The sequence below is a fragment of the Ictidomys tridecemlineatus genome, chromosome 11 (genome assembly GCF_052094955.1).
Source record: "Ictidomys tridecemlineatus isolate mIctTri1 chromosome 11, mIctTri1.hap1, whole genome shotgun sequence".
Taxonomy (NCBI): Eukaryota; Metazoa; Chordata; class Mammalia; order Rodentia; family Sciuridae; genus Ictidomys; species Ictidomys tridecemlineatus.
The window spans coordinates 51191267-51213029 of NC_135487.1; the positions used below are offsets into that span (position 1 = coordinate 51191267).

Genomic DNA, 21763 nt, shown 5'->3' on the forward strand with positions numbered 1-21763 from the left:
TTCCTTACAATCAAGTTATCACTGAAAAAGATAGTTTGTTCAACCTAACATAACAGTAATTCTTTTTTTAAAATTTTATATACATATTTAGTTGTTGATGGACCTTTATTTATTTTTTTGTATGTGGCATTGAGGATTGAACCTAGTGCCTCACACATGCTAGAAAAGTGCTCTACCACTGAGCCACAACCCCAACCCATATAACAGTAATTCTTGACTCAGCTCTGGGCACAGAAAACTAAAACACTAAGTCCCCCTACCCCCAAAATAAGAATTCGTGCTAAGACAACTGTATAATAGATTCTGGGTAAAGTTTACTCAGTCACAAAATTGTTCAGCAACAAGGTATTAAAAAGCTCAAGTCATGTCACTTTTTGTGGCCAATGCAGATCTTTATCTCTAATAATTTTCCCTTTCTTACTTCTTATCTAGGAGAATAGAAATAAACAGGCTACTAATACCAAGCCCCTGAGCAATGGTAAGTAAATAAAAGTTAATTAGCTTTGAGAGTGGGCAGGAGGGACAAGGCAGTGCTCTAAGAACCTGATTTTTACCACATCCATTTTGAATGCAGAGAGAACGTTTTGCTTATTGTGTGTTTCCCTCTTAAGTTCTTGGTTGTCGAATGTGTGGTAAGTAAATATTGGATACCTGGTTATATGTATGGTTTTAGGCATATGTATGTATACGGAGATTTCATATAAGTTGCATCTAAACCTAAGTATATGTACACACACACACCATAACTAATCCAACGAGAGTCAATTTATTTTTATTTATTATTTTTTATAAATAAATGTGATTGCATGTACAGACCAGCAGATATATTGGTAATCTCAATCTCTGATTCATACATTTTGAGTAAAACTGTAGGCTAACCTTGTCTATTCACGAGGATTTTAATTCATTTCCTCTATCCCACCCTTTACTTAAACCAAACATTCAGATACCCATTTCCTAGTTGCTTTTCTGCAGTTCTAGTTTGTGTGGGATCCCCGTTGCCCCCATCACTTTTGGGTTCAACTTCAGGGATGACAAGGGACATGATGAAGAAGCACATTTTTTCCATAGTCCAAATGCCAGTGCAGTTTTCACTTGGTGCAAATTCATTTTAATCACCAATAGCGTTATTGTGAGAGTTAAAAGAATTTGTCTGTAAAACACTTTGCATAGTCCGTGGTACTTAGTAAGTGCTCAATAGGTGATTGTTTCTAGCACTGTTTCAATTGTTGGAGGATTCTGATGTCCATGCCCTCAAAGAGAAATGTAGAAAATGATTTGTGAAGTACAGGATTAAGGTCAGAAGAAGAATTTTAAAAAGAATTATACGTTTTCTGTTCCTACTGATGTTAGTTTTAAATGCTATTATTATTATTTTTTTTGGTGATAACACTATTTATTTAGAGCTCTATCCTGCACTTTCTTGTGAGGACAATACCAAGCTTCTTTTTCTGTGAGAGCAAATTCCCTTGTGCTTCTTAAATTTTTGTTTTCTTGGTGTAGAGTCTGTTTTCCCTAATTCACTGTGGGTTTCATGAACTTTTCCCCTTTCAATTCTAGTTGTTTCAATCTGGGCTGTGGCAGGAATGGTATTTAGAGAAAAGAGATATGAGAAATGGCAGCTCTTTAAGATTATCATATTTTAAGACCCCAGATACTTTTATAATAATTTTTCATTTCTTCTTAGACACTTTGTAAGAAAATGGCCTATTTTGTGTATTTTTACTTTTGGAATTAGGAACAAGTTCTTACCAGCCAGCTGCTGTGCCTTTGAAGGCTGAAATGCTAGTGTTTTGGTCTCCACCCTCTTGGATGACTTGTGGAAATACCTTCCAAGCACCTTCCTATGAGAGTTTCCTCGGATTTGAATGAAGAATTAGAAAGGACTGAGGCTACATAATGTCATAAGTGAATATAATTTATATTTGTGAGAAACCCAATCAAACTCACAGGGGAGGCTGAGGAATGTGGATGCCCATAGATTTTAAATAACAGGATAGAATACTATTTGGAAAACAAGGGATTGGATGGATCTTGGGTTGGATGTTGATCACAAGATTGTATCTCCAAAATGAACACTGTTGGCTGAGCAATATACAGTTGTGTATATGGTTATGTAATGTGCTTACATTTACTTGCCACACACCCACCCCAAAGGCCAGTCTGTGTTTTTTACTTACTTTGTACCCCCCTCCTCAGGTCAGAGTCCCTGTTGACAGAGAGATCAGCCTGGCCTCAAGAACATGTTCTGTTAATTCAGATGTGAAGTGGTTAATGTTTTTTTATATACTTAAATTTCTTTATGGTAAATGGTAGAGACAATTATTTTACTGTATTCCCAGAATATACCAAGGGAATCAAAGAACTCTAACAAGAGACCTCATTTTCAGCTAATATGTCTGTGGCTAGGTTGTAAAACTTAAAAAAAATCTCAAGTTCTCATGTTACCCTGAAGCAAGAAATAAACTTTCTTAGTAAATATGTCACTAAATAACTATTGTTAAGTGACTATTAAAATAACCTACATCATCCTTTATCTGTGCTTTAGTTTAAGATTCGAACAGAATTATGATTAGATTTATCAATACAATTAATTTACTCTCTAAGATTTTGTCTTCTAGGAGAGAGGTCTTTGTTCTCTACCTGGGGAACCTCTGTCTCTCTATGGTGTAAAAAGGAAACATCTTTTTTAGAAAATAGTCAGATATTGCGGTAGGGAGTATGTAGATCATCTTCATTATTGTATCATCCATCAGGGCAGAGATGGAAACATTGCGAGCTGGGAACATTGAGTTTCATTTTTACCGGTATCTTTGCCTTTTAGAAGGTATTTGTTAGGAGTACTTAAAGTAAAATGGATTGCTTCAAAAATGGTGAGACGAGCTATAGGGCAGCTTTTCAATTTAATTAGCTTTTTTGTTTGTTTTATATTTGCTACTGAGAAAAACTGAGTAACACCTAAGTTATCCATTCTTTGAAATATCCAAGTTGCTTAGAATTCTGTTAGGTTAGCTAAGAACACTGTTTCTAATCATCCCAAAATGTATAGCTAGATAATTCAATTTCCTGTCAGTTATAATCTCCTTATTGTACTCCTTTCTGTATTGTGGGTATTTCCCAACTCAATTCTAGTTTATACCTCCAATGAGAAGGATTAACAATAAAAAGCCTTTCCTATGCACAGGTTGGGGTAGAAGACCCATGATCTTCCCCTACCCCATCTTCAAATCTCCCAGACCCCAGACTTCAAAATCATGTATTATTTCTCCCCTTTTGATCTAATGTTAAATCATATTGAATTTGTTTCAACAATACTTTTCTATTTATTTCTCATTGTTCATTACCATTTCTATAGCCTTAGCTTAGATCCTCCTAATTAATTCATTAGTGTTTTTTTTGATTTGTTAACTCAGCAAATAACTGCTATTCATCTATACCTACTAGATACTAAGTATTAGTAACTGAATACCAGCAATAATCAAGCTAAAACTCATATTAGGCATAATCTTCTTATCTAGTCACAGAAAAAGTCTTTAAATACATTTTTATGTATTATATCTCCCTATTCAAATGCATTAAAAACATATTACCAGATTAATTTTATTTATTGCTGTATTCTGACCTGAGAGACCCTAATGGTACCATCCTCATCTTTTTTCCAGGGTTACCTTACAGTGTTATTTTTCTTACATTTTAGATCAATGCATCTGCTAGGTATGCATTACCACATTCTCTAGACTTTCCTTAGCTTTACTGGGCATGTCATTTTTATCGCATGGAAATGCTCTTTTGTACATCTCATGTTCAAAATGCATCTCTTTTTTTTTTCCTAGTATACTGAACAGTTTAGTAATCTGAAAGCTGAGATTATGATGCTAAATTTTAAACTGGAGAATGTAACACAAAACAGAGAAAGACTGGAAACAGAAAAATATAGATTACTTCACAAATTTACATGTTGTTCTTGTGCAGGGCCATGCCAATCCTCTGTGTATCACTCCAATTTTAGTATATATGCTGCCAAAGCAAGCACACTTTTTTTTTTTTTTTGCTACAAGGATTGATCCCAGGGGCACTTAAACCACTGAGCACCACCGACCTTGTTTATTTTTTAATTTTGATACAGGGTCTGGCTAAGTTGTTTAGGATCTAAGTTGCTGAGGCTGTCCTTGAACTTGTGATCTTATTGCCTCAGCCTCCCAAATTGCTGGGAATTACAGGCATGTGCCACTATGCCCAGCCTATTTTTTAAAGTTCATGTTAACTGTCACTTTTTCCAGGAAGCTTTTCTTGATCTTCCTCCTTCCATCTGGGCAGATCCTTGTCGGTTGTTGTCCTGCATCAACCCTTGCTATCTAACACCAACTCTGTACCTACTCATCATGAAATCCTTGTCTTGCAACTTGAAGAGGGAGCCAGAGATGCCCAAAACAGTTGGCAATTGCTCTGTATTTCCTCTTATTGCTGGGATGCTCTTGTGCTCTGCCAATAACTTTGTCCATCTCTGTCCTCTTTTCTCTGAACTTTCACACAAATTCTGGTGTTTTCTTGCATTTTATAATTGATTTTCCTGAATGGATTTTGAACTGACTTCTCTGTTTTTTCCAAACTGTATATTCTTGGTTGAAAATTTGCTTTTCTTCCATTCCCCAGAATCCAGTCTTGCCTGGGGCCAGGTCAATGCCAGACTTTCCCTGTCTTTTTCCCCAACAGAGTAGGGTGGTTGACAAATTTATTCTTCAGCTGGACATGGTGGTGCACACCTGTAATCTCATCAGCTTGGAAGGCTGATGCAGGAGGATCATGAGTTCAAAGCCAGCCTCAGCAACTTAGTGTGGCTCTAAGCAACTCAGTGAGACCCTTTCTCAAAGTAAAATACAAAAAAAAAAAGGGGGGGGAGGGGGCTGGGGATGTGGCTCAGTGGTTAAGCACCCCTGGTTTCAATTCCTGGTACCAAAAAGGAAAAAAAATATTATCTTCACTTTCATTTTTCTCTTTATATTTAAATTAAAATTTTAATAGTGATAAAATAAATTTTACATATAAAATTTTCCACTTCGACCATTTTAAGTGTACAGTTCAGGGGTGTTAAGTCTGTTTACAATGTTGTGCAACCAATCACCTGAACTTTTTTCATCTAGCAACCTTTTTTACATTGTTTAAATGGCCACTTACTTGTTGGTTTGTTAGATTGAAAGTCTCCTGAAGTTAGAGCAGAGTTCTTGATTTCGGTATCTCTTATTGACTGTCTGGTATAACCAATAATTGCTTCATGAAATTGAATTGTTTTCTCCAGGTTCTTTTCTAATGTGTTCTCTGCAGGGACTTTGTTTTGCTAGAAGACCTAGATTCTGCTGTCAATGAAACAGTACACATCTTGAAAACATTTCCACTTATGCAAGCAAGGGAGATGAATCAACCGAGTTTGAGGCTGGTGTAAGGGGTTGGTTGCCTCTGCTTTGGAGATTTTGGCTTTTGACTTCACTTTGACATGGTGCTGGTGCTGTTTTTGTTCTGGGAGGTGGGGCAGTGCTGCTTGATTTATTTTAAGAAGGCAGAAAGCCAGGAACACATAATTGAAAGGAAGTTTCTGTGCTGGCATTCGGTTTTTCCAACTAAGATGGCAATGAATAAATCACAACTTCCTTTTGTTTGAAGTGGCTGATGTGAACTGGAGTTTAACATTTTATGCTCATAAAATTGCATGTGGCAGATACTTTTAAAATTCCTGTTTTAAAGCAGGCCTCCACACACTACCAACAATGTGTCCTCTTACCTAGCAGCCTTACAGATTTATACTTTACTTGCCAGCCACATTCCTCAGACTTAGAGGAAACTCATTTATCCTCTTCTTTATGTCCCTAAAGGTTCTCAGAGGGTCTCTTCTAGTCACCTCTGGTTCCCATTTATTTTCTCAAAATTATTTTTCTTACCTGTGTTTTGGCTTTGTGACTGTTCTCTGTTCTCAATCAAGCAGCATATTTTCCTCGATTTCTCAAAAATCTCACATTAAATCACTTGTCTATAAGAGATATTTAATGGAGAAAGAGGAAGCACAAAAATGGATTTTACCATGTATCATAATTGTATAGAAAAATTAAATTGATTTTTGGCACACTGTTCTTTTTTTAATGGGCTTTTTATTTATTTATTCATTCACTATGTATTCAGCAAGTACCAGTTTGTCCCTAGACATTGGACCAGGTAACTTCTTAAACATAAAATATCAGGCATTTTAATTAAAATACTACAATTCAAGTTAAAATAGGAAACAAAATTTGTATCTTCCTAGAAAGTAGATTAACAAAGCTACCTTTACAAGTCACACTACTAAAAGTACAAATTAACTGTTTCAATTATAACTCAAATCAAAGTAATAATATTTAGTTCCTGAATCTCGTATGTGCTTCAAACCACACTATTTGTGTCAAATAATTTTAAAGTATCAGTTCTTCCAGTGATCACAGACCAAGGGTTTCTGGGTTCCATGTTGACATTTCTTCTGCCTTCTGAAATTTGTCAGAATATTGATTTTTAAAAATATTTATTTATTTATTCTAATTAGGTATATGTAACAGCAGAATGCATTTTGATTCATTGAACACCAATGGAGCACAACTTTTCATTTTTCTGATTGTATATGATGTAGCATCACACCTATATGTTCCTCATAATGATGTCAATCTCATTCCACCATCTTTCCTGTCCCCATTCCCCCTCCCCTACTCTGCTTCTTTTTTGGCCAAAGTTGCTCCATTCTTCCTATGTCCCTCCTCCTGATTATGGATCAGCATCCACTTATCAGAGAGAACATTTGGCCTTTGGTTTTTTTGGGATTATCTTACTTTGCTTAGCATGATGTTCTCCAACTCCATCCATTTACCTGCAAATGCCATAATTTTATTCTCTTTTAATGCTGAGTAATATTCCATTATGAAAATATATATCACAGTTTATTTATCCATTCATCTATTGAAGCACATCTCAGTTGCTCCTACAGTTTAACTACTTTGAATTGAGCTGCTATAAACATTGATGTGGCTGCGTCACTATAATATGCTGATTTTAAATCTTTGGGTATAAACTAAGCAGTGGGCTAGCTGGGTCAAATGTTAGTTCCATTCCAAGTTTTCTAAGCAATCTCTATACTGCTTTCCAGTGGATGCACCAATTTGCAATGCCACCAGCAATGTATCAGTGTACCTTTTCCCCGACATCCTTGCCAACATTTATTATTGCTTGTATTCTTGATAATTACCATTCTGAGTGGAGTGAAATGAAATCTTAGAGTAGTTTTAATTGCATTTATCTAATTACTAGAGGTGCTGAACATTTTTTCATGTCTTTATACTAGTTGATAAATTAGTATCCCACAGGAGCATAAAGGAACAATTCTGAAACCATGGTGCACATACACTACAATTGAATAAAAGTAAATGTGTCGCAGATGGTGGGAGCTAACTTTCTTACTGTCTGAGTAGGAAGTTACAGACAAGAAATGCGGAAAGGCCAGTTTATCACTGGAAGGGGTTTATAAGCCATGAAAACTAGTAGCAATTTGTGATGTTTATGATAAATGTATTTATTTATTTATTTGCTCCTTTATTTCTCCCTTGCTTACATAAGTGGAAATGTTTTCAAGATGTGCACTGTTTCATTGATAGCAGAGTCTATGTCTGCTAGTAAAACAAGGTTCCTGCAGAGTACACATTAGATGTGGTGTTTATGTACAGTTTCTTTTGCCTTTAGTCTTAAAACTATTTCCAAAGTTACTTAGAGTTGCACCCTTCTCTTCAACCCCCTTCAGTGAGACTATTTCATATATTTGTAATATAGATTGTTTTGCCACATGCTGAATTTCTTCCTGTGATTTCTTCAATGATTTTTTTTCCAATTTTGCATACACAGTGGGATTCATATCATATTATGTTTTATGAATTCTGACAAATGCATAATCCAAATCATATCTATAATAGCAGTGTTGTAAAAAATAAGTTTACTGCACTAAAAAAAAATCCATGTGCTTCAACTATTTATATCTTGTCCATTTATCTGGATTTGGAAACTATTGATTTAAAAATTGTCTTTATCATTTTGCCTTTTCCAAGTGTCATGTAATTGGAAGATAGTATGTGGTGTCTTCACACTGACTTCTTTCACTTAGCAACCTGCACTTAGCATCCATCCATGCTTTTGCATGGGATGTAAGCTTATTCTGTTTTATTCCTGCTGTACTCCTTTATATTAACATCTCTATATAATTTTTCCTTTTGTCCTGAAGAACTTGTTTTGACATTTCTTTGTATCTCCCATTCTGTTGGAAATGAATACCTTCTACCTTTGTTGAGAAGATTTTATTTCTTCTTCATGTTTGAAGGATAATTCCACTGGATAGAGGCTGATTTTTTTTTCAACACAAAAATATTACATTCCACTCTCTTCTTGTGTGCATAGTTTCTGATGAAAAGTCTGCTGTAATCTACATTTTTGGTTCTCTACTTGTAAGATGCCTCTCTGCCCTTCACATCCCTGGGTCTGGCTTTTTCTAAGATTTTATCTTTGTCTTTGGTTGCCTGAAGTTTGATCATACCAAGTGTAGTTTAAGAAAAAAGTTATTATGCTTAATATTATCTGAGCTTCCTGGATCTCTGGGTTTGTATCTTTCATTGATTTTGGAAGATTTTCATCCTTTATTACTTCATATTTCTTTTGCTCCTTTCTTTCTTTCTTTCTTTCTTTCTTTCTTTCTTTCTTTCTTTCTTTCTTTCTTTCTTTCTTTCTTTCTTTCTTTCTTTCTTTCTTCTTTTTCTGGTTTTCTAGTTTCACATACGTTGCCCCCTTTAGAAGTTGTCCTACAATTTTCATGTATTCTAATTTGGCATTTTAATTCTTTTATTTCTTTGAATTTGAATTTAGGCTGTTTCTATTGACTGGTCTTCAAGATCACCAGTTTTTTTTTTTTTTATTAGCTGTGTTAAGTCTACTAATCTGCACTTAGAAGATATTCTTCACTTTTGTAGCAGTATGTTTGGTTTCTAGCTCTTAATTTTTTTCTTAGAGTTCTTAATCTTTCTACTTATGTTACCCATCTCTTGTATGCTGCTTACTTTTTACCTTATAGGCCTTAAGTTATTATTCTTAGTTATTTCAAATCTTCAGTCAGAAATGATTTCAACATTTGAATCTTATCTGAGTTGGCTTCTGATACTTGCTTTGTCTCTTCTCTGTTTTTTTTCTTGCCTTTTAGTTTTTGGTTGAAAGCAGGATATAGGATTTGAAGTAAATGTTCCTTTAATCTGGCTAAGAATTGGACTGCTCTTAATATTTACTAGGGGCTTTGAATTCCTTTAGTGGTTTTGTTTTTGTCTTCTCTCTTGACTTTGGAATCTCTTAACTACTTTTCCTTCAAAAAAGTGTGTTTTGCAGTCATCTCTCTGGGATACCAACCAGCCCCTTGAAAGCAAATTGATTACATTAGATTTCTTTTGCCCTGGAAGAAGAACAATCATATATTGATTACAAGTGACATGGGTGTTGGTTAGCCTTTCCTGGTTAGCCAACACCACTCTATGAAGGTTTACCTAATGTTTGATCCACTGACACAGTATCTGATAAAACACAGCATGGATTAAAAAACGTCTTTTACAACAAAAGGAGATGTGCAGCATCAAGATTGTGAATTCATTGGTTCTATCACATATTGTAACATCCAGAAGCTGCTGGTCTATTTGAGTGATGGAGTAAACTTTGCAGAGACAATTATAGTAACAGCTTAGAGGTGATACTCTGCACAGATGGAGTGCAATCCTCCAGGATGCAGCATATATCCTAAATAAGTGACCATTATATAGTACTGTGTTCCCAGTCAGTAAGATACAAATGAAGCAAGGGACAGAAGCAGGAATTTCCCTGTGTTCACCATCACTCCCAGTGATCAATTTGGAAAATATTTTCTAGGATTTCAGAGGGGAACTATTTTATATCAGGAATTCCATTACATAATTTGTTTTAGTTAATACCAGTAAGTTTAGTTTCCTTATGCCAAGAGATAGCAAAAAAGAGACACTTTGCTAATAGTGGTAACTCCTGGAAGTAGTAGGCTGTTGCTACATGGTGATGTCAGGGAAAAATACATTTAACATCCAGATAATCTAGCAAGTGTCTCTTGACACTTCCCTGCCTGAGTTAATGGTAAATGTGCAAGTGAAGTAACCACAGCATGAGAAAAAGGATTGGTGACCAGGGGCTCTTACATCTCATGAATGAGTCCCTGGGTCACCCAACAGTTAAACTAGCAGAGATGCAGCTAAGGGTGAGGCAATTTAGAATAGAAGGAAAGGAAGATGATGACAAGAATCAAGTGTGACTCAAAGGCTAGCTACAGTAGTGGAGGATATAGTTTTTCCCACCATCCTTTGTCTTGTAAATTTTTCCAAGAGAAAAGAAAAAAAAAGCTGGGCATAGTGGTTTATGCCTGTAATTCCAGTGATTTGGGAGACTGAGGTAGGAGGATTGCAAGGTCAAGGCCAGCCTCAGCTATTTAGTGAGCCCCTCAGCAACTTAGTTTCTGGTTTGATCCTGTCTCAAAATAAAAAAGGAACGGGGGATGCAGATCAGTGGTAAACCTCTGGGTTCAATCCCCAGGACAAAATGGAGGGGGGTGCCCATCCTGGAAGAGGTCTTTTCAGATGAAATGAATTTATTTTATGAAGCAAATAAATCCCATTAGTTCAGGAGTTAGCTTGTAATAGATGCTGCTGTATGCACCTTAAGAACTGAGACTCATTTCCTCAGCTGTTAGCAGTACTGTGTGCTGACATCTCATAGCTGAATCTAACTGTGGGATTAACCCTTCAAAATAGGGAAATGATTCATCTAAGATTCTGCTTCCAGCTCAGGAGCAGGTCCATTTCTTATGACTGATTAATTCAGGGGTACAAAGTTTCTCTGTGTTTGTTGCAAATAGAGCTCCTTAAAGAACTACTTAAGCATCTGTAGCAGCTATTTTGCGTTTTTCTTTGTTGTTGTTGTTTTTTTGCTTCACTCACTCCCTTGCAGATGGTATTCCATTATAAAAAAAATCCACCTGGTATATCTGGGGGTATAGTTCAGCATGTGAAAGTTCCTGGGTTTGGTCCTCATCAAAAAAAAAAAAAAAAAAAAAAAAAAAAAAAAAGAAAAAAGAAAAGAAAAGGAAACAAACAAACAAAACAAAAAACACCTGCTTGCTAACCTCCATCAGACCTGTTTCATGGTTAAAACTAGCCTTTGACCATAATAGGCTACCAGAGACCATACAAAGATACATCAGTTTATCTCCGTCTTTTTCCTAATATATGAGCTTAAATATAAAATGGGAAGAATAGTTGGTTGAAGGATATTAAACAAAGATGATATAGAGAAACAAGAAAGGAGTAGAACCTTGCAGAGAGCATTAATTCATAAGGAGCTTAGTAGCATTCTAGTCTTCAAAAGATGATAAAATATGGAGACCATCAGGGGATTGAGAGAGAGTAATGGTGACATGCTGTATGTTCCAGAGTATTGAAGAAAGAAAGAAATGTCCAAATTCACACCAAAACTAAACATACATTCAGCCTGCAAGGTCTTGATAAGGTTTTTATCTCCCTGAGGTCCTAGTGAACCAACTTTTCCAGTGTGAAGGCTGCAAGACAGCCTTGTAGGAGGTTTTTGGTCTCAGCCTACAAAATGGGCAGTGGAGGGTGGGTCGTTTGGTGGGGAGGTGAGTACATGGAAGTTCTAGAGTTTCTGGTTTGTTTGTAGTAGTTAGGATGATTTAATTCTTGCCAATATTATGCTTCATTGGAGTGCGATGAAAAGTTGGCCTGTCAAAGTGCCAGGATCATTCTGTCTATTCTTAATGGATCCAGAGCTGCTTGCACAGTTCAGTAGTGCTTTTCTCTGGTGTTGCTGTTCCTTTTGACACTAAATGATCAATGAGCTTCCCTTTGGTCGAATTGTCTTGATTAGTTTCTTTGATCCTGGCTTCTTTGGCAATTCAATGTGCTATAGCAAATAAGATGTATGCCATAAAATGTTGCATGCTGTTCAGCTAGATTTGAACTTTGAAGGGCAGGAGCCAGGTTGGTTTAATTTGTTGCTGAATGTCCAGCTCTGTGCCCGAGTTGGCTGAGAGTAGATGCTCAATAAGTTTGTTGAATGATGGAGTAAATTTTGAACTAGTCATTTACTATCTAAGGACTTTTCATTCTCCATCTATTTAAGAAAGTTTTGCCTTACTTTTTTTAATTATGTATGTGAATGTATTATAATACTTAAAAGAAACAATCACATGAAAATTCTATTATAAAAAGCATTGAATCAAATCATTAGATTTGAAAGGGAATATAGAACCCATTCTCACATGCAGTGTAGAAATCCTTTCTGTTATTATTAGCAGCTACTCAAATACTTCCAATGATTGGCAACAAAGTAGGCCTCAATGAATCCCATTGTCAGATGACTGTTCAGTAACTTGAGAGATGGTTCTAGAACCACCAGCACCAGAACAACCTGGGATTTTGTTAGAAGTGAAGACCTCAATTCAGACTTGAAGTAGAATTTACATTTAACAGGATATCTAGGTGATTCACATACAATTTAAAAAGTATTGCTTTTGATTTTTTTCCTTTTAAAATATATATATTGATCTGAAAGTTTATTCTTTTTTTTTTAGAGAATTTTTTTTAATATTTATTTTTTTAGTTTTTTCGGCAGACACAACATCTTTGTACATGGTGCTGAGGATCGAACCCGGGTTGCACGCATGCCAGGCAAGCGCGCTACCGCTTGAGCCACATCCCCAACCCCGAAAGTTTATTCTTTCTAATATTCACTTGTCAATCTCAAATTGTTTTCTTATAACTTTAAGTCTAGTTGTTCCTTATTGCACATGACAGCTCTTCAAATCTTTGAAGCCCAAATCCAAATTTTTTTCCTTCCCTGTACTCTTCCCAGGGTATTCAAGGTTGGGAACTCTTCCTGCCTTGAGCTTTCCAATAGTACTAGTGTTCTGCAGGATTTGTCTTAATATAAACATCAGCATCTGCAACTGAGGGATTTATGAAAAGAGAGGCAGGTTACATCACCCCTTTTCCCTTGTGATAAATTGAATCGGAATGAGAAAGAGCATTATAAGCTGGTTGTTTATGCATTCAAGCCTCAAGGCATGTAAACAGGATGAAACCACTTGTTTCACCCTCAGTGATTGTTTTCTCCAGATCTTGGCATTTTCCTGACTTTTCTATCCTCTCAGGGACAGCTCTTCAAACTTAGACTTCTCTTTTCTAAACAAAAAAAATACTCTTGCATGTCAGGATTGGAATGTAAACTTTTTGAGAGAAAGGATAAGTCTTTTTTTTTTTTTTAGATTTCAAGTGAAATCCATACTTAGCACATAATGTACTCTTATTTAAGTTTTTTTGAATACACCAGTGATTCAATGACTGGGGTAATGGGGTAAAAAGACCTAAAGTGATCTTTTGAAAACACATGTATTTTCATGTGTCCCTGATAAAAGGTGGCCTTGGGAATTGAATTGAATACTTGCTGTGTCATATGACTACACAGAGTAGTGCTATTTATCAGTGCCCCTAATTTAGACTTTATATTCCAATGAGCTCAACCTAATGATAACAAAAAGAATACCAGCTCCATCATTATGGCCAATCTGTCTTTAGAAGGCCAAAATGGTCCTCTATGAAGTTGATTAAACTTCTTAACAAGGTAAAATTTGCTTTTAATGGCATTTTTTACAGGTTCTTTTTTGAAATATGAGGGGCTTTCCAAGATTAGGAAGAGCCTCCTGGCTGAATGGCTTCAGTGATTGTTTCTCTTCACTTCCTTCCCACCATTCTTTTCTTCTTTCTGCCTCTAACTGCATTGGAAGCCACTTCCCTCACTTGCAATCACCTTTTTTTTCTGAGTATTACGGAGAAAAAGACTGTGGAGGAGCGTGGTAAACGCAGAGTAGATGGATAAACACAATGATCTAAGAATGACGATGGTGAAATCTGACATTTTCTGGTATTGAGTATAATAATGGGTAGAGATAGAGGAATGGGAAAAACAGACTGTCTCTTTTGCCATGGCAACAATGAGTGCATTTATTAGATAAACTGAAGAAGGAAAAGCATTGATTTGGTCCCTGTGCTTTTCTTTCCTAATCCTAGATTCTCTTGTTTTTGGCTTAGTTGAGATTCTAAACCTAAGACAAAGCCAGTTACCTTGCAGTGACATCAGTCATTTCTTTAAATGTGCAGGCCATGCAGGTAAACGGACTCTATGATATTTCATTATTTAAAAATAAATAAATCAAGGATTTCTTTAAAAGCTCACTGAAGAATAGCTCAAGTGCTCTTTTGTCAAGCACAAAAAATAATGTTCTCTTTCAAAGTTTGCATCTTTATTTTGAGGCAATAAACTTACGAGCAGGAATCAAGGTGCAGCTTTCTTTCCAATTATGTGTTATTAGAAATTGGTTCATTCTTGTCTGTCTCAAGAGTAAATGGTCATCAGTGAGTCTCACAGAGGAGCACTAAGTGATCCCAGTCTAAAAGGAAAACCAATGTGCACTTGAGCAGCAGCATTCACTTTAAAGATAGTTCAAAGGGGCCTTTACTATGTCAAAATGCCCCTGATGTCCACTGGTGCCAGTGGAAAAAGCTATTAAATGCTTATGATAGTGAAACACTGTTATTTAGGAGATAGGAAAGATGGGGAAAATAGATGGCAAACCGATTGCAAGGCAAGAATACAGCAAGTTTCCCGAGAGCATTGCTTGTTTCTTTCTTCTTCTTTTTAAAAATCTTTTATTGATTTTATTGTTTTAAATACATAACAGCAGTGGAATGCATTACAATTCTTATTACACACATAGAGCACAATTTTTCTTATCTCTGTATATACGGTATGTTCACACCAAAGTTCTCAATAAATTTTTTTTTCTCTTCATAGTCTTCTTCCCCTATTTGAGGGGAAGAGAGTGGGTGAAAAATGAATAAAGTATAAAACCTTACTTAAAAGAGTTGCAGCATGGGTTGGGATATGCTGATGAGGCAGGAACCCAAGAATATTCCAAATTTCTAGGTATAACCATCAGCCCCACCCCTTTTTTGTTGGTTCTAGGGATTAAACTCAGGGCCTTGAACATGTCAAGCATGTGCTTTACCATTGAGCTAGATCCTAAGCCCACCATTTCTTTCCAATTTAGTGTCATTAGAAATTGGTTCATTCATGTCTGTCTCATGTCTGTGTGAATTCAGTCAAGGTATTGAATGTATATCCACAAACACAGTATATAATTAGAGTAATAAATCTACCACAGAGAGATGTTATCAGAGTTAATGCAGGGAAGCCAGAAGGGGACCTGATACCTGGGAGGGATTCAAAGATAGAAACGGACTGCATTTACATTTCCACTGTCAATAGAGTTCATACCTGCAGAATCCTTTTTTTTTTTTTTTTTCTGGTACTGGGAATTGAATCCAGAGTGCTTAACCACTGAGCCGCAGCACCAGCCATTTTCTATGTTATATTTAGACAGGGTCTTGATGAGTTGTTAAATGCCTTGATGAGTTGTTAAGCAGTTGAAGCTGGCTTTGAACTCATGATACTCATTCCTCAGCTTCCTGAGCCTCTGGGATTACAGGTATGAACCACCATGCCCAGCCAGAATCCTAGTATCTCCTAGTCTTCTTTACTGTTTGCTTACATCATGATACCTCTATAATGTTTTATATACATCTTTCCTAACTTAATAATATGTCATGCCCCATTTTCAAGAGAAGAATTCAAACTTCTTATCATAACTTTTAAGGACATCCATGATCTGACCCCAAATGACTTCTCCTTAATAAAGAGCTAATATTCTATTGGTCCTTTCCCCAACATGTCCTGCATTTTTTCCTCCTTAATTTTAATCACCTTTTTTCTGCTGCTACTATCCCTTTTTGCATATTGAAATCTTAATTTAAATTCCAATCTCAATGTCACATTCTCCATGAAATCTTCCTCAACCTGTCAAACAGAAAGTGATCTCTATGCTTTTTGAGGTTGCCTAACAATTTCTTATGACATTGATAATAAACTCCTAGACATTTGTATAATGCTAAATTCAATGGACACTTTATCATTTGAATACTATCTAGCCTGTTTAGGATAGCTCACAATACACAGACATCTCCATCCAGTTTCTTCTTCCAAATTCTGAAACAGTCCAGTATCTTTCTGGTTTCTTCTCAATCTTCTTGTGGAATACATATTCATTTCCTAGGACTGCCTTTAAAAAGTAATATAAACTGGACTAAAATGAATTTATCTCACAGTTCCGGAGGCTTGAAGTCCATACAAGACGTTGGTAGGGCCATTCTCCATGTGAAGTTTCTGTGGAAGGAACATTTTTTTTTCTCTTCTAGGTTCTCATGGCCCTTGGCATACCTTTAGCTTCTGGTAGCATAGTTTCAACGATGTGTCACCCATGTTTAAGTAGTATTGTATTATAATCCAAAATATAAAATATGCATACTCTGATATAAATAAGTGACTGAATAAGTATATAAGTGGTGGAAAAGATAGATCTGTGTAGAAGAGTTCCAAATAAACTATCAAGGGTATCAAAAACAAGAAAACTCTTAGAAATTGTCATAATCCAAAGCAACCTAAGGAGACTTACTTGCTGCATATAATGCAGCATCCTGGAGGGAATCTTGGGACTGAAAAAGAATAGATGGTAAAAACTATCGAAATCTCAAAAAAATGTGGACTTCAGTTAATAATTATGGGTCAGTTTGGGTTTAATGCAACCAATGTACCATGCTAATGGTACAAATAAGATGCAAGAAGGGAGACTTGGTTTAAGGTACATGAGAATGCTACCATCTTTACAATTTTTCTGTAAATTTACAACTTCCCAAATAAAAACTTTATTGAAAAAAATCACTATGCCAAATTTCAGCCCATACCAATTAAGTCAGAATTTCTAGTGATGTGAGCCAGGCATCAGCATTTTTTTGAAAGGGTCCCAGGTCCTATCAATGGGTAGCAAGGTTTGGGAACCTCTGGGGCAGAAGTTCCTGAGCCATGGAGGCCATTATATTGTGGCACTCCTTAATTCACTCAAAAATGTTCTGAACTAAATGAAAATGTTGAGTGTTGCTTTTATTTTAGACCTCTTTGGAGCTGAATTTTTAATTATGAGTGAGTTAAAAATAAAGTCCTGGAACAAGTTGCCCATTTCAGTACCACTTGATGTCCTACAATTGGATATGGAGCCACTAATTGACAAATGTATCAAGTGTATAATTACAAGCAATATGATATCTTAAAATTTCTCTTGTAACTTTCCTGTAATTAAAATGAAAAAAAATATATATATAGGCATACCCTATTCTCTATCTAATCGCCATACCGTGCCCTCCCCTCCCAAGCACAACCAGTGGACCCTCACCATGGTTCCATGCTTCCATTTTCTATCTTTTCTAGCCTTCTCTGTGCTCCAGGAGGCAGCCACTAAGAGCTCAATGCTTAGGCTCCCTTGCTCCCTGACTTCCATTTGTGTGCAGGCATGGTGGCAACAAAGTCAGTACCTTCAGCCGTACTCTTTCCTCATCAGGGAGTGGCTGTATCTGCAGCTCCTGCTCCTGAGTACTTCTTCTCTCCACTCTGCAACCATGATTTCCTTTCCTCATTCCTTCAGGTTGAGGAGGAGTAATGGTTTCTGTTGTGGCTAGTCTCTTTGTGTGTGTGTGTGTGTGTGTGAGTGTGTGTGTGTGTGTGTGAGTGTGTGTGTGTGTGTGTTTGTGTTTTTAACTTTTCCTATACCTGTGTGAATTGTCTACTGAAATATTTTTTATTTTGACCCTTTGAGGGTACTGTTTCCTGTCAAAATTCTGACAACACAATTAGTATTAAATTGTCAGCTTTCTGTTCTTGAGAAAGATAACCCATCCTTTTAAATTAATATACTGTACTGTTTACTTATTGACCTTAAAAATGTCCATTTTTAAACAAAATTATGCTGAAACTAGAGTACATCACTTTCTCTAAATCTTTACTTAGCAAGAGTTGGAAAACCTACGCTGGTTCTCTACATATTTTTGAAATTTCACTTTTAATGAGAGAATCTGGAACCATTGATCTAAATGAGAACTCAGCTTTGAAACATTAAAGGAATCCAGTTGTAATTTATTTTACCACAGGAATCTTACAAATCTGGTGAAAGTTGCCAAAGGCTGTCACAGAGGACACTCAGATTACTGGGGTTCATTGTTTGTATGACTTATTGTCCCATTTCTGGTAAAAAGGGAAATAGGATCAGGGAATATAAAAAGAACTATAAAAATTAAAGTGGTTATTTTCTGTACCTATTGCCACATAAGGAGATGTTATACCACGTTATGTTTTGAATCTCACAAACACAGACCTGTATTATATTTCATTGGGAAACTGATGTGGAGAGGGGTAGAGAATGAGCCACAGAATAAATCTCAGAGGACGGGCAAGAGATTGAATGGGTTCTTGAATGACTTGCAGATGTTTGGTGACAATGACTCAGAAACTCCATGTTCATAGATCTAGAAATATTTACATTTTCACTCTTCCAAAGTATTTTTGGTTCTAAATCATTACAAAAGCTCATTTACAGATGACTCTATCACTAAGCAACAGCATTGGACATTTGTGTTTATTGGTGTTTTAAATGTTTGAATGTGTTTCATAATGTCAAGCACCTTCGATCTATAATTGAGATAAAAAATTTGAAGTACCCTATTCTTGGGTAGGGTACAAGAATGTAGGGCATATATTTATCATGGTTTAGTCTCTTTGACTTTAATATTTTTCCATGCTGAAAAAGCAGTATCCTTCTTTGTTGTGTCCTATCACATTTAATTTTGGCTGCAAAGCCATTAAAACATTTTAAAATGTTTCATCTATTTAAAAACATTTTTTGTTATTTTTATTCTCATTACTTTTTCTTCTCTGTGTTTAAGACACAACACAATATTTTAAAATTCACCCTTTTTTTCATATACTTTAAAAAATTATTTGTTTTAATTAGTTGTACATGATAGTAGAATGCACTTTGATACATCATATATAAATGTAGCATAATTTCTCATTCTTCTGGTTATACATGATGTAGAATCCCACCGGTCCTATAGTTATGTATGTACTTCCTACTCCATATCCCCTCCCCTCCCTTCACTCCCTTCTAACTAATCTAAAGTAACTTCTTCATACACTTTTAAAAGGGAACTTTAAAAGGGCTACAAGGCTTAGTCATAAAGTTTAATAGTTATAATCTGAACACAAGCTATTGTTCACATGGAATGGAAGATTAATTACCAAACCCAAGGATTTCCTTTCTCTTTACATTTCTAATTGAAATTAAAAAAATTAAACTTTTAACTCTGGGTTATTTTTTCTTTTATCTGGTGGTAGAAACCAGTTGATAGTAAAACTGGGAATGGTTTCAGTATGTTTTCCATTATGTGAAGAAAGTTGGTCATTAGGGAGGAATGAAACTCATGTCAAGAAGTGATATGGAGTAAGAGATGGGAAAGGTACTGGTGATTCTGGTTGTTTTCTTCTTCCTGTTGTTGGTTGAAATCTTTCTGTTTTCATAAAATAATAGTTACTCCTTTTTGGCTAATCTTGGGTGGGACTCTAAAGGGCAAAGGTGATACAATTATAACCAGAATTAGATTCAGAAACAAGGTGGAACTGAATGTAGATGCTAAAATAGCTGGGAGAAAACAGAAGAACTGTTCCACTGAGAGCCAGGAGACACTTGGAGCTTAGTGCCAGGTCTGGGGCACTATCAGAACTCATTTTTCCCTATGCTCCTTCCCTGTCTGAGCATTGTGCCCTGTGTGGAGGAATATTTTGATTATCTGGTGTGTTTTCCCTCAGCACTTCCTTCTGTTTATCCTGTAACCAGAACACAGTCCTGGAGTGAACTCAGGCTCTGAAAACTAAGAGAGCTATCCCACACCAGATAGGAACTAGGAAAACCAAAGGGAAGCAAAGAGAGCTCAGTTGTTGAATCCCTGAGCAGAGGGCTCAGCATCCATCACTGAACAAAACATAGTGGGCATTAAAATTGAATGTGTTTTATAATATTGACTCATCTAATCTAATGGAATAAGGATTTTAAAGTACTCAATGAAGTTCATATTGCAAGACTGAAACCTGTGAGGAAGGAACAACAGAATCTCTCAATGAGTTTGAGAGGAATCTAAGACCTGAGAGAATCAGAGTACAAAGAGCTATTACTCTTTATTCTAGGTGGAGCTAGGGATGGAGAGGAGAGCCCTGTGTTTTCTGCAACTTGGAATAGCATGGAGCAATATATAATATTAATATAATAAATAATATTAAAAGAAAAATAGAAACAGCAACCAGAATCCCTTGAGGCTTAGTTGCTAAGACAGGATCTCATTAAAGTTGTTAAATTCAGGTGCAGAGTTCCTGAACCCTTGCTATGTGACCAGAAATTAAAATTGTATCTTTTTCACAGACCATGCTCTTACCTGTAACAGAGAACCAGGCTACTAGCAGCTGCAGTTTACAAACACATATGCAATAGTCTCTCAGTACCCATGAAAAAGTACCCATCTATTCCAGGACCTCCATATGTAACACAAGTTGCTTATATAAAATGGCATAGTATTTGTATAAAATCTATGCCCATCCTCTCATATACTTTAAATCACCTCTATGTTACTTATAATACCTAATACAATGTCAATAATTATTATACTGTATTGTTTAGGAAATGATGTTAAGGAAGAAATGTCTGTATCTGTTCAGCTCAGATGCAATTTTCCCCCGATATTTTCAAATGCTCTTGGTTGAATCTGTGGTTGTGGAATTTGCAGACTTGAAGGCTCACCCAGTCATCATCTGAAAAGTAAAAGCTCTTCTCGAATCACACTCCTTACTGTCTTCCAGTTACAGAGTCCCAGGTGGGAGTTACTATAATAGGTTCCACCTAGATCACAGGCTGTGCGGCCTCTGCAGTCTGGGTGCTGTAACTGGAAGCCTGACCAGATCCATGGGGTTGAAGTTAGGTGAAAAATGAGTGTCTCTACCAAAAGGAAGCGCTTTGACTAGAGGAAAGAGAGAAGAGGAGCTGGCTGATACTTCAAAGTGGTTTTTCTATCTCATGTGACCATACTAATAAAAGTTCATCAATGTCACATTGATATTATCCAAGAAATCAACATAACAAACAAGATACTATGTCTTTTATGACTTATTAGCTCAGAACTGACACCTGGCTTCTGGAGAAAAAAACTATAAATCATCTCTCTCTCTCTCTCTCTATCTATCTATGCTTTTCATCGTAAACTTGAAAACTTTGCAGCATCTTAACTATAAGGGTTTGCTTATAGGTCAGTGAATAGGTCTGGTGATTTTTGTCCTCAGATCTTATTAAACTCCTGCAGAGAACAAAGTGCTTTGTGCTATGTGAAAATTGGTTTGCAGTATGTGTATTACTGATCATCAGGAGAATCAGAAATATTGGTCACTTACCTTTAAGTCCATAGGGACTCAAATCTAAAATGCATTTCTATGAGAACTTCATTTAGCTGCATAATTTTGAAATGATTTTATTCCAACCATTTTTTTTTCTCAGCAGCTTTTCCAGGCAAATGTTCTAGAAGCACTTTCCCAATATTTATTCTTTCAATTTATTTTTCATTATATTCTTTCAGGTGCAAGGAAATAATAGTTGACA

The 21763-nt window shown here is 36.1% G+C and overlaps 1 protein-coding gene and 1 non-coding gene across 27 annotated transcripts in view; one reads left to right on the forward strand and one right to left on the reverse strand.

Moving 5' to 3' along the window:
• Nucleotides 1–21763, forward strand: part of Lepr (leptin receptor) — a 164786-nt gene that overhangs the window by 37910 nt on the left and 105113 nt on the right. For all 26 annotated transcript variants that reach the window (XR_013427850.1, XR_013427851.1, XR_013427852.1 and 23 more), the window contains one exon: nucleotides 433–478. The gene's annotated coding sequence lies outside the window, so the exon portion shown is untranslated. The remainder of the gene's footprint in view (nucleotides 1–432; nucleotides 479–21763) is intronic.
• LOC120891020 (U6 spliceosomal RNA) lies at nucleotides 3928–4033 on the reverse strand. The gene has a single exon (XR_005735459.2). It is a non-coding gene; the product is annotated as a U6 spliceosomal RNA (small nuclear RNA).